The following is a 14,879-nucleotide window of genomic DNA, read 5'->3' as shown; positions in this document are numbered from 1 at the left end:
TTGGCACAAATTTAAATGTGGCACTGACGTGCCCGTGGATTGATGTTCCAGCATTCTCTCAATGAAGAGTTTGGCGTTTGACTAGCCAAGTGACACATGCAGTTACAAGCCTGCAAGTTAACGGCATACGGACTAACAATATTCACCGTCGTAATACAGATGAAGCCTGAGCCGGAATGTAATGGTAACCAAAGCAGTCCATCTTTAGAGACCTCAGAGTAGATCTACCTTCCGTGGTAGTATATCCCTCTGGATGTTCCCCAAAGCCCCTCTGGACGTTCCCCAAGGCATAAGCCAATTGCGGAAAAAAAGCATTTGTTGTTAATCTAAGGCAGCCAAAACGTGACGAAATTCAGACAAACTTCTCACATCCCTTCAGCTAAAACTGAAAATGATTCAAAAGAAGAATCTCAAGTTACAACAGCAACAACAAGAGGAGAGGAAAGTTGAACAAAAGACGGTTGAAGAAGAAAAACAAAAGAATGATGAATCACATTTCTTAATATATTAACATGTGCTTGGATAAATTAGCTTTGATAGAACCTGTGTCCTTATGAGAATCAGAAATGACTCATTCCTTTCCTCTCAAATAGCAGAATCATTTTTATTGCAGGGGGTTTCCAATACTGAGAAAGAAATTAAAAGCTTGCAGAGTTAATAAAAAAAAATCAAAGTTCTAACACATGGTTAGATTTCCAAACATCTGGGGCATGAATATAATGCAGTAGGACATCCATTTCAACTCCAACACCCTGGGCACCAAAGGGGATAACAATTAATTGATATGCAGAGGGCCATGGAGAGAATATGAAGACATTCCTCAATGGTGATGCCTTCATTATGACTTCCACCCAGACTGGGAGATGAGACCTTGGGAGGAGAGTAAGGGAGGGAGAGGGAGGAGAAAAAGGATGAGCAAGCCTGAAATCGAGAGTCATCTCTGACTAGAATAACAAACAGCCTAAGTGAAGAAGGGATGTCAAACGTGAAGGACGCTGCAAATTAGTGTTAGGATAAAGACATCAGGGACCTGGCCCACAATCCCGCTGCTGTTTTCAATCTTAGTGGGGAAGGCAGAGGGAGGAAGGAGGGGTGCATCTTATCCGTCAGGGCGTGGGTGACATTTCTGAATGTGACAGGAGTGAGGTAACACAGGCAGATGGGCAGTGTCGGGCAAGAAACAGAGCGCATGCAACATGGTGGCCCTTGTAACCCTACAGACGGCTAACCCAGATGCTTAACTAGATCCCAACACAGGTGCCAGCTCAAGAAGATGTCAAAATGACTTGGTTCTGCAACCTCAGATCTCTCTATCTGGGGTTAGTTTACGATCCTTCAAAGTGAGTTTGTAGCCAGTAGGCTATGCACTGGTTATGTCTGAATACCCATACTTGAGTCCTAAATAGTAGGCTCTTTAAGTATGAGGGGGGGGGAAACATTGTATGAAGTGACATTTCGAAAATCTAGTGAACTTTAAATGCTCGGATGTCATACTATTTGGCGGTGATGTGTTTCAGCGGCAGGTCCTTCTGTAGCTCAGTTGGTAGAGCATGGCGCTTGTAACGCCAGGGTAGAGGGTTCGATCCCCGGGACCACCCATACGTAGAATGTATGCACACATGACTGTAAGTCGCTTTGGATAAAAGCGTCTGCTAAATGGCATATATTATTATTATTATTATTATTATTATTAGGTACTAGGAGACGTGTCATGATCGAGGCGAAGAAAGATCTTAGACGAAAATCTGCTCCAGAGCTCAGGACCTCAGGCTGGATGAAGGTTCACCTTCCAACAGGACAATGACCCTAAGCACACAGCCAAGACAACGCAGGAGTGGCATTGGGACAAGTCTCTGAATATCCTTGAGTGTCCCAGCTAGAGCCCGAACTTGAAACTGATCGAACATCTCTGGAGAGACGGGAAAATATCTGTGCAGCATTGCTCCCCATCCAACCTGACAGAGCTGAAGAGGATCTGCAGAGAAGAATGGGAGAATCTTGCAAAATACAGGTGTGTCAAGCTTGTAGCGTCATACCCAAGAAGACTTGAGGCTGTAATCGCTGCCAAAGGTGCTTCAACAAAGTACTAAGTAAAGGGTCTGAATACTTATGTAAATGTGATATTTCAGTTTGTTTTTATGAAAAACCTGTTTTTGATTTGACATTATGGGGTATTACGTGGAGATTGATGGTTTCATCCATTTTAGAATAAGGCTGTAAAAAGTCAAGGGGTCTGAATACTTTGAAGGCACTGTATTTTTGGGTTAAATTCAATACAATGCATTACTGAGTACCACTCCCCATATTTTTAAGCATAGTAGTGGGTGAATCATGTTATGGGTATGCTTGTAATCGTTAAGGACTGGGGAGTTTTTCAAGATTAAAAATAAATGGAAAGCCTGGCTCAGTCTGCTTTCCACCAGATACTGTGAAATTAATTCACCTTTCAACAGGACAATAAGTTAAAACACACAGCAAAATCTACACTGGAGTTGCTTACCAAAAAGACAGTGAATGTCCCTGAGTGGCTGAGTTACAGAGTTTAGTTAAATCTGAAAATGGTTCTCTAGCAACGATCAACAACCAATTTGACAGCGCTTGAAGAATTTCAAAAGATTAATGGGCAAAATGTTGCACAATCCAGGATTTGAAAGCTCTTAGAGCCTTACCCAGAAAGTTTCACAGCTGTAAATCACTGCCAAAGGTGCTTCTACAAAGTATTGACTCTGGGCTATGAATGCTTCTGTAGATTACATGTTTCAGATTTATATTATATGTCCAAACCATGTTTTCACTTTATCATTATGGGGTAGTGTGTATGAAAACTTTCTGCAAGCACTGAAGCTAATTATTTTGGTAGATTACCAACCAAATAATTATTGAATCAAAGTATAACAACATTTCATAGCATTTTTTCTCTTTTGGTGTTGATTTTTCCACAACCTTGGGGCGGCAGGGTAGCCTAGTGGTTAGAGCGTTGGACTAGTAGCTGGAAGGTTGCAAGTTCAAACCCCCGAGCTGACAAGGTACAAATCTGTCGTTCTGCCCCTGAAAAGGCAGTTAACCCACTGTTCCTAGGCCGTCATTGAAAATAAGTATTTGCTCTTAACTGACTTGCCTCGTTAAATAAAGTTAAAATAAAAACAACAAAAATAAAAAACCTGAAGGTTCCCTCAAAATCAAACTGTCTCAATGAGTGTCTCCCTGAGAAATATACATTGTGTGCTGTTACTGTACCACATTTTCTAGCTAGATACATGTTTTGGGGTGGTCCTGGGAAAAAAATATTTGACTACAGCAAGCTACCATTATCATCTACAAACCAAACACTATCATGTCAACGATCTGCATATATAGCTTTAGCTAGCTAGCTAACGTTGAAATAAAGGCATTGGGCATCTTGTGGGGTTTATGCAGTGTTGCTACATGATTTAGCCATCATTAGATTCCTTTGAGTACAAAACAGTCAGAATACAGAAGAGTTTAGCTAGCTAAGTAGTCGTGTTAACTAGCTTTAACGGTGAACCCACTAAGGTTATCAGCTAATGTACCTAGCAGGCTAAAAACGCAACCCAAGAATTACCTACAAATCCATGGGAACGGGGGCCATTTCGGCGGCGCTATTCCACATTTTAAAATGAACTCCATTGTTTATCTGTTTTCTGGATTGGTCATGAGCAGTCTTTCTCGCTTCTTTTCATCTTTTGGGGTCGAGTTGATTCAGATCCAATAACCCAGAATGATGCTTGTTTTTGTCGACATTTACATTCCCCAGCAAGACAACTAAATACTGTTGCTCTAAAAGAAGGGGGAAATACCAGTCACTGACAACACAAAACAGGTGGGGTTTTAGGACGGGTTATGAAAGACACTCATTGGGGTGTCCACTGAATTTTGACTAGCAACAATAACAAGAACATAAAGACACCCACCGGGAGCTGAACAAAAGAAAAACCCATTACAAACTTAGACATGGAGCGGATCAAAAATAAATAATGGAAATCAGACAAAGGAATGTTTTTTTTTACTTCTGGAAATCAAATAGGGAGAGCCAACTAAAAGGTATTGACCCTCCATATCTATCTACACAACTGGAGGACTGGGCCAGCCACTCTTAAATAGCACCTGGGCCAGCACAGTTGAAACACCTTTCCACTAGCGAGATTGCAACCAGCACAGGTGAAACACATACTGACTAACAAGGTGACACCAATCGGTGTGCCATACGTGCTATACGTGCTAAAGTTCAACCTCAATACATGAATAAAAAAAACTCATATCTTGGACATAAGTGTTTTTGAAAGGTTTTCAAAAATGTCCAAGATGGAGGAAAATCTATCCTGATAGACTTTGAGGCAAATGCACGAGAAAATATGAAACGTGGCGGCGGATATGAGGGTTTATGTTTAACTGCTTAAATCTGCACCCCCTATGCGCCCACATTTTTGTTCTAATAATAAAAATAAAGAATTACAGTTCAGAAAAAAACAAATCCCCTCCGAATCGTCCTTCTGTAGTAATAATTACATAACCAACATTCTCTCGTAATACTAGTCCCTTGCGAACAGGTCTTTGTTCACGTGCATGCGATGCATGCATATGTCATGTAAAAAGAGCAAGGGTTGAGAGAATATGGAATGTTTTTCCTAAACAAGTGAAGGATTTCGGTAACAGAACTTTTCAGTCAGAAATGGCTGTAATTATGTTGCAGCTTCAGCAACACAGACAGCGTGGTGGTCGCTGCAGCAGGGAGGAGAGAGAGACAACGGGTGCTAGTCACTGTCACGCACTGTTTTTTTTTATCACAGTGCACCAAGTCAGAGCCGGCCCAGTACAATCAAATCAATTACTGGTCCCTCTAGTTATTCAATCAAACCGGGTGCTTAAAGCATCAGACAAGCTCACTGAATATAGTTGATTTGATTAAAACACAAAGGATGTGTCAATATATGGAAAAATACACGTTTAAAAATACACGTTTAAAAATGTTTACCAATCAATTATACATACGGCCTCCTCCACAACTCCTGATGTACTGTCCTGTCTCCTGGTAGCGCCTCCATGCTCTGGACACTACGCTGACAGACACAGCAAAGATTCTTGCCACAGCTCGCATTGATGTGTCATCCTGGATGAGCTGCACTACCTGAGCCCCTTGTGTGGGTTGTAGACTCCGTCTCATGCTACCACTAGAGTGAAAGCACCACCAGCATTCAAAAGTGACCAAAACATCAGCCACGAAGCATAGGAACTAAGAAGTGGTCTGTGGTTGTCACCTGCAGAACCACTCTGTTATTGGGGGTGTCTTGCTAATTGCCTATAATTTCCACCTGTTGTCTATTCCATTTGCACAACAGCATGTGAAATTGATTGTCAATCAGTGTTGCTTCCTAAGTGGACAGTTTGTTTTCACAGAAGTGTGATTGACTTGGCGTTACATTGCGTTGTTTAACCTCATAGTCCGCCCCATCCCGCATGCGGTCGCGTTACTACAGCCTCAAGCTCATTACCATAACGCAACGTTAGCGATTTCTAAAAATCGCAAATGAAATGAAATAAATATGCCTGCTCTCAAGCTTATCCTTTTCTTAACAATCCTGTCGTCTCAGATTTTCAAAATATGCTTTAGAACCAGAGAAAATCAATAATTTGTGTAAGAGTGGTGATAGCTAGCTTAGCATTTAGCGTTAGCATTTAGCACGCAACATATTCACAAAAACCAGCAAAGGGATCAAATAAAATAATTTACCTTTGAAGAACTTCAGATGTTTCAATGAGGAGACTCTCAGTTACATAGCAGATGTCCAGTTTTTCCTGAAAGATTCTTGTGTAGGACACAACGTTCCGTTTTGTTACTATGCATTTGGCTACCGAAACTAACCGAAAATTCAGTCACCTACACGTCAAACTTTTTTCCGAATTAACTCCATAATATCGACTGAAACATGGAAAACGTTGTTTGAATCGATCCTCAAGGTGTTTTGTCATATATCTCTTCAATGAAATGCCGTCCCTGGAAGCCTGCATTCTTCTCTGATTCGGATGGAAAAATACTGGTAGCTGACTTTTGCGCACCAATTTCCACGCAGACACCGTGCGGGACACTTGGCAATTGTAGTCTCTTATAGTCAATCTTCCAATGATATGCCTACAAATACGTCACAATGCTGCAGACACCTTGGGGAAACAAGAGAAAGTGTCCGTTCATTCCTGCCGCATTCACAGCCATATAAGGCGATCATGGAAAACGTAGCCTCAGAAATCCTGTTCATTTCCTGGTCGGTCAAACATCTTGGTTTTGCCTGAAGCATTTGTTCTAGGGCACTCACAGTGAAAATCTTTGCAGTTCTGGAAACGTAAGAGTGTCTTCTTTCCAAAACTATCAATTCCAAGCATAGTCGAGCATCTTTTCGTGACAAAATATTGCGCTTAAAACGGGCACGTCTTTTTATCCAAAAATGAAATACTGCCCCTATAGGACTAACAGGTTAAGTGTTCCCTTTATTTTTTTGAGCAGTGTATTTTACTGGTGCACAAAATGAACCGTGCATCAACATCACTGTGTTCAAAGAACAAAATCATCAAAACATGATTTTCACACAAAAACTAAAACATAATAATGAATATTTACTGCAAATCAGTGTGACTTCTGCTGTTGCCTTTCAGAGACCAGTTCAGAAATGTGTGGCTTCCCCTTGGCAAGTGCCACTCATGTCATTTTCGCAAAACAAAGTCTGTTCCTTTTCTTCGTTTTTATGTCCAGCATCCTCGAAAAGGATTGCTCGTAAAGATATGTTGTAACAAACGGTATGAAAATCTCCAGAGCTTTCTTAGCAATAACAGGGTACGTTACCATTTGTTGACACCAAAACGTTGAATGCGTTGTTGTTCTGAAGAGTTGCTGTGTAACCTGGCTCTGATGAATTTCAATGATTTCACCGAGGTATTCATCATTGACATCTGTTGTCTCAACACTAAACGTGAACGGCTGTCTCACCCATGCTGGATATGACTTGTAGGGAAGTATCCGTTGAGAGACTTTGCAAGCTCATCTAAGTGTGTGGCAATTGCTTGCTTCAGTTCCGCTGGTACAGAAATGTCTCCGATTCCAGATACATCTTCGATATTACTTACACAGTCGTCCAGCAGGGGAAAGTTTGCGAAGTTATCGTTCTCTGTTCGTCGTTTCCATAACGGTAGCTTTTTTTGAAAAGCCTTCAGGTCTTCCTCCGCTTCGATGATGTTGACTCCACCGCCCTGCAACTTTTGATTGAGAGCTGCGAAGATATCAGCCATCTACGCTAAAATGAGAATGAATTTTTGAAGCAATCTGCATGACAATGTTGGTGCTCTTGCAAAAACAGGGCTAATTCCACACGCACGGCAAAAACACGATTCAGCACCTGTCCCCGGGATAACCACCGAACGTTAGAATGGTACAGAAGTACCTTGAATTCAGAGCCCATTTCTTTACACAGCTCACTGAAGATGTGGTGCCTCAGAGCAGTAGTTTGCGCACAGTTCACGCATTCTACTACAATTTTCAATACTTCTGCCAGTTTTGGAGGCAAAGTTTTTGTTGCCAATGCATGCCTGTGCAGAATACAATGCGTAACAATGATGTGTGGTCATCGGCTTTCACTAGCATACCAAAACCAGACTTTCTTCCCAGCATGACTGGAGCTCCGACCGAACAAACTGCAGAAACCATATCCCGCGAAATATTGTTGTCTTTGAAGAAGTAATCCACAAGTTTCTTCACATTGGCTGCCTTAGTTGTTGTTGTAAGAGGCTTACAAAATAAAAAATCTTCCTTTATCATGTTGTCTTTCACATAGTGCACGAATACAGCAAGCTGACTTAGATTGGAAACGTCTGTGGTCTCGTCGAGTTGAAGGCTGAATTTTGCCGGGCTTGAAATCAGATCTGCAACTACTTTGCTCATGTCCTCTATTCTGTCACTGATGGTGTCATTTGAAAGAGGAATTTGGGATAACTTAACTTCAGCCTCTTTTCCCAGCATGATATTCGCCATCTTCAACACAGCTGGTTTTATGAGTGTTTCAACAATGGTGTGTGGTTTGCACTGCTTTGCGATCAGGTAAGCAACTTCGTACGATGTAGTGAAGATCGGTTTGTTGATGGGTACAAAGCCGAGAACAAGCAGAGTAGCCTTTTCATCGAATTCAGCGAGCGTTGTGTTCTTGTATTTTCCATCTCCATGCAGCTTAAGGAAGTGTTCTCTATGTTTTGCCCAGTGCTAGACTAGAATTGCTCAACTTGGCATTGCAAATCATGCAGTTAGGACGCTGACTTCCATCACGTTCCGTTATACATGTGAATCCATATTGTACATATTCGTCCGATCACTTTCTTTTTTTGCTCGACATAGTAAGTATGAAGGGATTAAAATATTAAGAAAGAAATCACAAGACGTACCATCACGACAGTCACAAGTCGACTACTGAGTGCACCAAATTCCCTGCAGCACAGATGGGCCAAGCGATGAAGCGCGATCACCTGCAGCCAATGATGGCCAAGCGGGGCGTGTCATCACGAATCATATAAGTCGAATGTGTGTCTTGACCTCTGCCGAACCCCTGAGACTGACTCACCGAACCCCTGGGGTTCGATCGAACCCAGGTTAAGAACCACTGGTTTATAACATCTTGAAGATTGATTCTGCACTTAGTTTGACCAGTTTCGTCGACCTGTAATTTGGAATTTTTGAAGCAAAATTATCCTGGACCAGAAGTCATTTTTTGGGCATTTGAGCTGAAAGTGGTAGCAGATGCTGCTACATGGACACTAGAATTGAACATTATGAAACAAAACGATTTATTGTTGAAGTAGGACTCCTTGCACTACATTCTGATCGAAGACCATCAAAGGTAAGGGAATATTTATGTTGTAATTTTGTATTTCTGACTCCAACATAGCGGAGAAGTATTGTTACGTCTGAGCGCTGACTCAGATTATTGCAATGTTAGGCTTTTTCCGTAACGTTAAAAAAAATGTGACACAGCAGTTGCATTAAGAAACAGTGTATCTTTTTAATTATATGTAGAAAATGTATCTTTAGTCAAAGTTTATGATGAGTATTTCTGTTATCTGGCGTAGCTTTCTATTATTCCTCCGGACATTTTGGAGAATTTTCTGAGCATGGCGTCAATGTAAACCGAGATTTATGGATATAAAATGCATATGCATATAAATGTCATATGACTGTCATCTGATTTTCAAGAGGTTAGTGAATGATTTAAAAAAAAATCCTGCTTTTTGTCATTTTATCTTTTGTGATACAAAATGGCTACGTTTTCCCTTTGTTTTGGTGGTGGTCTAACATAAATATATGCTGTGTTTTCGCCGTAAAACATTTGAAAAATCTGACACGCTGGGTAGATGAACAAGGTGTTTATCTTTCATTTGAGGTATTGGACTTGTTAATGTGTGGAGGTTAATTCTTCAAATATTTTTGCATTCCCTGCGCCACCGTTTCAGCTGAGGTGTAGTTCCTGTAGGGGAACCCATAGGCTTAACAAGTTCAATAGCCTATATACAAATCTTAATGTCCCAGTGCTGCTGCATGGGCTCATTCGTTGTCTTGCTATCAATTACACTTGCTTTTCTGGGTCGACTTCTATTATCTGTGCAAAATAAACACAACAGAATATGCCGCATTAAAAGAACAGCAAAATGAAGGAAATTAAAAATGCTGAACAGAGCATGTCCAAAGCTCATGGCTGAGCGGTACCAGAGTGAAATTGGAGCATTTTCCCCAAAAATGTTATCTGCTCCAGCCAAATTATCCATGCTCTCCTCCTTGCTCCACTCCAGATCCACTGCGGTCACATTCTCTGGCACACAGAAATCAACTTCTCTGTAAATAGCTTTGCTCCCTTGTATCCGTTTCCCACTCTTTATCAAATTAGCCACGCCCATTGGGTGAGTGATTGGTTCGTCAGCAGGTCTCTAAGGGCCTTTTTAACAAGAATATGTTTTATTAAACACACGTCTCGGCCCCCAATTTGAGATTGAACGCTTTTATGGGCCCCGGGCACTATTACTTCCGATAATGTAGATATTTGACAACATTTTTGCTTTCATTTGTCAAGTGTGAGTTGTGCTCCAAGGATATGTGAGGCTTGTCCCAGATGAATCTGGTGTCAGCCAATCAGATACTCAGAACTACAGTAAAATGTCCATTCTCTTTTACAAATAATGTGTAACTTGTGTAGCGACTTACAAATTGGTGCATTCACCTTATGACATCCAGTGGAACAGCCACTTTACAATAGTGCATCTAAATCTTTTAGGGGGGGGGGTGAGAAGGATTACTTATCCTATCCTAGGTATTCCTTAAAGAGGTGGGGTTTCAGGTGTCTCCGGAAGGTGGTGATTGACTCCGCTGTCCTGGCGTCGTGAGGGAGTTTGTTCCACCATTGGGGGGCCAGAGCAGCGAACAGTTTTGACTGGGCTGAGCGGGAACTGTACTTCCTCAGTGGTAGGGAGGCGAGCAGGCCAGAGATGGATGAACGCAGTGCCCTTGTTTGGGTGTAGGGCCTGATCAGAGCCTGGAGGTACTGAAGTGCCGTTCCCCTCACAGCTAGCACCATGGTCTTGTAGCGGATGCGAGCTTCAACTGGAAGCCAGTGGAGAGAGCGGAGGAGCGGGGTGACGTGAGAGAACTTGGGAAGGTTGAACACCAGACGGGCTGCGGCGTTCTGGATGAGTTGTAGGGGTTTAATGGCACAGGCAGGGAGCCCAGCCAACAGTGAGTTGCAGTAATCCAGACGGGAGATGACAAGTGCCTGGATTAGGACCTGCGCCGCTTCCTGTGTGAGGCAGGGTCGTACTCTGCGGATGTTGTAGAGCATGAACCTACAGGAACGGGCCACCGCCTTGATGTTAGTTGAGAACGACAGGGTGTTGTCCAGGATCACGCCAAGGTTCTTAGCGCTCTGGGAGGAGGACACAATGGAGTTGTCAACCGTGATGGCGAGATCATGGAACGGGCAGTCCTTCCTCGGGAGGAAGAGGAGCTCCGTTTTGCCGAGGTTCAGCTTGAGGTGGTGATCCGTCATCCACATTTAAATGTCTGCCAGACATGCAGATATGCGATTCGCCACCTGGTCATCAGAAGGGGGAAAGGAGAAGATTAATTGTGTGTCGTCTGCATAGCAATGATAGGAGAGACCATGTGAGGTTATGACAGAGCCAAGTGACTTGGTGTATAGCGAGAATATGAGAGGGCCTAGAACAGAGCCCTGGGGGACACCAGTGGTGAGAGCGCGTGGTGAGGAGACAGATTCTCGCCACGCCACCTGGTAGGAGCGACCTGTCAGGTAGGACGCAATCCAAGCGTGGGCCGCGCCGGAGATGCCCAACTCGGAGAGGGTGGAGAGGAGGATCTGATGGTTCACAGTATCGAAGGCAGCCGATAGGTCTAGAAGGATGAGAGCAGAGGAGAGAGAGTTAGCTTTAGCAGTGCGGAGCGCCTCCGTGATGCAGAGAAGAGCAGTCTCAGTTGAATGACTAGTCTTGAAACCTGACTGATTTGGATCAAGAAGGTCATTCTGAGAGAGATGGCGGTAGAGCTGGCCAAGGACGGCACGCTCAAGAGTTTTGGAGAGAAAAGAAAGAAGGGATACTGGTCTGTAGTTGTTGACATCGGAGGGATCGAGTGTAGGTTTTTTCAGAAGGGGTGCAACTCTCGCTCTCTTGAAGACGGAAGGGACGTAGCCAGCGGTCAGGGATGAGTTGATGAGCGAGGTGAGGTAAGGGAGAAGGTCTCCGGAAATGGTCTGGAGAAGAGAGGAGGGGATAGGGTCAAGCGGGCAGGTTGTTGGGCGGCCGGCCGTCACAAGACGCGAGATTTCATCTGGAGAGAGAGGGGAGAAAGAGGTCAGAGCACAGGGTAGGGCAGTGTGAGCAGAACCAGCGGTGTCGTTTGACTTAGCAAACGAGGATCGGATGTCGTCGACCTTCTTTTCTACCTTCTTTTCGACCTTTCTTTTCTGCAGATGACTTCGTCAACCGAAGTCATCTGCAGAGAGGGAGGAGGGGGGGAGGGGGAGGAGGATTCAGGAGGGAGGAGAAGGTGGCAAAGAGCTTCCTAGGGTTAGAGGCAGATGCTTGGAATTTAGAGTGGTAGAAAGTGGCTTTAGCAGCAGAGACAGAGGAGGAAAATGTAGAGAGGAGGGAGTGAAAGGATGCCAGGTCCGCAGGGAGGCGAGTTTTCCTCCATTTCCGCTCGGCTGCCCGGAGCCCTGTTCTGTGAGCTCGCAATGACTCGTCGAGCCACGGAGCGGGAGGGGAGGACCGAGCCGGCCTGGAGGATAGGGGACATAGAGAGTCAAAGGATGCAGAAAGGGAGGAGAGGAGGGTTGAGGAGGCAGAATCAGGAGATAGGTTGGAGAAGGTTTGAGCAGAGGGAAGAGATGATAGTATGGAAGAGGAGAGAGTAGCGGGGGAGAGAGAGCGAAGGTTGGGACGGCGCGATACCATCCGAGTAGGGGCAGTGTGGGAAGTGTTGGATGAGAGCGAGAGGGAAAAGGATACAAGGTAGTGGTCGGAGACTTGGAGGGGAGTTGCAATGAGGTTAGTGGAAGAACAGCATCTAGTAAAGATGAGGTCGAGCGTATTGCCAGCCTTGTGAGTAGGGGGAAGGTGAGAGGGTGAGGTCAAAAGAGGAGAGGAGTGGAAAGAAGGAGGCAGAGAGGAATGAGTCAAAGGTAGACGTGGGGAGGTTAAAGTCGCCCAGAACTGTGAGAGGTGAGCCGTCCTCAGGAAAGGAGCTTATCAAGGCATCAAGCTCATTGATGAACTCTCCGAGGGAACCTGGAGGGCGATAAATGATAAGGATGTTAAGCTTGAAAGGGCTGGTAACTGTGACAGCATGGAATTCAAAGGAGGCGATAGACAGATGGGTAAGGGGAGAAAGAGAGAATGACCACTTGGGAGAGATGAGGATCCCGGTGCCACCACCCCGCTGACCAGAAGCTCTCGGGGTGTGCGAGAACACGTGGGCGGACGAGGAGAGAGCAGTAGGAGTAGCAGTGTTATCTGTGGTGATCCATGTTTCCGTCAGTGCCAAGAAGTCGAGGGACTGGAGGGAGGCATAGGCTGAGATGAACTCTGCCTTGTTGGCCGCAGATCGGCAGTTCCAGAGGCTACCGGAGACCTGGAACTCCACGTGGGTCGTGCGCGCTGGGACCACCAGATTAGGGTGGCCGCGGCCACGCGGTGTGGGGCGTTTGTATGGTCTGTGCAGAGAGGAGAGAACAGGGATAGACAGACACATAGTTGACAGGCTGCAGAAGAGGCTACGCTAATGCAAGGAGATTGGAATGACAAGTGGACTACACGTCTCGAATGTTCAGAAAGTTAAGCTTACGTAGCAAGAATCTTATTGACTAAAATGATTAAAATGATACAGTACTTCTGAAGTAGGCTAGCTGGCAGTGGCTGCGTTGTTGACACTACACTAATCAAGTCGTTCCATTGAGTGTAATAGTTTCTACAGTGCAGATATTCGGGGGCTAGCTGGCTAGCTAGCAGTGTTGATTACGTTACGTTGCGTTAAAAGAACGACAATAGCTGGCTAGCTAACCTAGAAAATCGCTCTAGACTACACAATTATCTTTGATACAAAGACGGCTATGTAGCTAGCTATGTAGCTAGCTACGATCAAGCAAATCAAACCGTTGTGCTGTAATGAAATGAAATGAAATGAAAATGTGATACTACCTGTGCCGGTTTTCAGTGGAATCTAACAGCATTTTTATCTCATGATGAATGATCAGTTTCATGCCATTTCAAAACGCTATTAACCTCTTTGTGCACGGAACCCGCTAGCAGGCTGAAATTCCACAACATACGGTGATCGCTACATAAATAGTCATATTAAACATTCATGAAAATACAAGTGTCTCACATATATCAAGCTTAGAATCTTGCTAATCCAACTGCGTTGTCAGATTTAAAAAAGGATTTACTGCGAAAGAATACGATGTGATTATTTGAGCATAGAGCCCCATAAAAACAAAACAATTTTAACCAGCACAGGCGTAACATAATCACAAATTTGCATTAAAATAAATAGTTCACCTTTGACGATCATCATCTGTTTGCAATTCCAATGCTCATTGTTACACAATGAATGATCTTTTGTTTGATAAAATCAGTTTTTATAGTCTAACACAAAACATTTTGTGAACCGCTTGTGTCGTGAATTCCGTCTCATTCCATTTTCGGCGACACATTCCAGGTAAATAACCCACACAGAACGTGACTTTTCCAGTCATGTTAGGTTTCACTGCAATCAACTGGTTTGCTTGTAACACAATCAAACCTGATGGGCCATTTCGCGGGACGTATTGACTGAAAGAAACCAATTTGAAGACAACAAGTCATGACATCATTGTGCACCAATGATTTGCACGCTGTTTCGTTGATTGACTGTCTTTTAATTCAATGACCACTGATCGTCTTGAAATCTAGCTGGGTAGATTGCCAATGAGCTGAGCTAAACGGCAATACGCCATGTTTATGTGTTGCAAGACAAACCCATGTAGTAAGCTTCAGCGTAAAGTGAGTCATTCGCTATTGAAGTTTCATACCGGAAGGAGTTACGCATATTACACACGCATTGTTTGGTGAATGCGCAGATTCAGCTGTTTATATATCAATCATTATGGCGACTAAGTCAGGGAAAGCTAAATCTAAATATACAGATGTACACACAATTTTAGAATAAATTGATTGGGAAGGTGAGACAGAGATTGTTGTAGGACGCTTCATATAGCGATTGTGGAGGAATATTTTTTGAACGGGAGAGGACATTGTTTTGGACTGGTAAGTTCTTATCATGCTAATGC

The 14,879-nt window shown here is 43.7% G+C and overlaps 1 long non-coding RNA gene across 1 annotated transcript; it reads right to left on the bottom strand.

Moving 5' to 3' along the window:
• Positions 1 to 606: 606 nt before the first annotated feature.
• On the bottom strand, positions 607 to 4,071 carry LOC118386456 (uncharacterized). The gene is made up of 3 exons (XR_004826212.1): positions 3,933 to 4,071; positions 3,584 to 3,798; positions 607 to 870 (listed from the first exon to the last, which is right to left on the bottom strand). It is a non-coding gene; the product is annotated as an uncharacterized LOC118386456 (long non-coding RNA).
• Between the last annotated feature and the right edge of the window lie 10,808 nt (positions 4,072 to 14,879).

Source organism: Oncorhynchus keta, chromosome 7, assembly GCF_023373465.1.
Source record: "Oncorhynchus keta strain PuntledgeMale-10-30-2019 chromosome 7, Oket_V2, whole genome shotgun sequence".
Classification (NCBI taxonomy): Eukaryota; Metazoa; Chordata; class Actinopteri; order Salmoniformes; family Salmonidae; genus Oncorhynchus; species Oncorhynchus keta.
The sequence above is the reverse complement of the archived record's forward strand: the minus strand, read 5'-3'. Positions and strand labels throughout refer to the sequence as shown.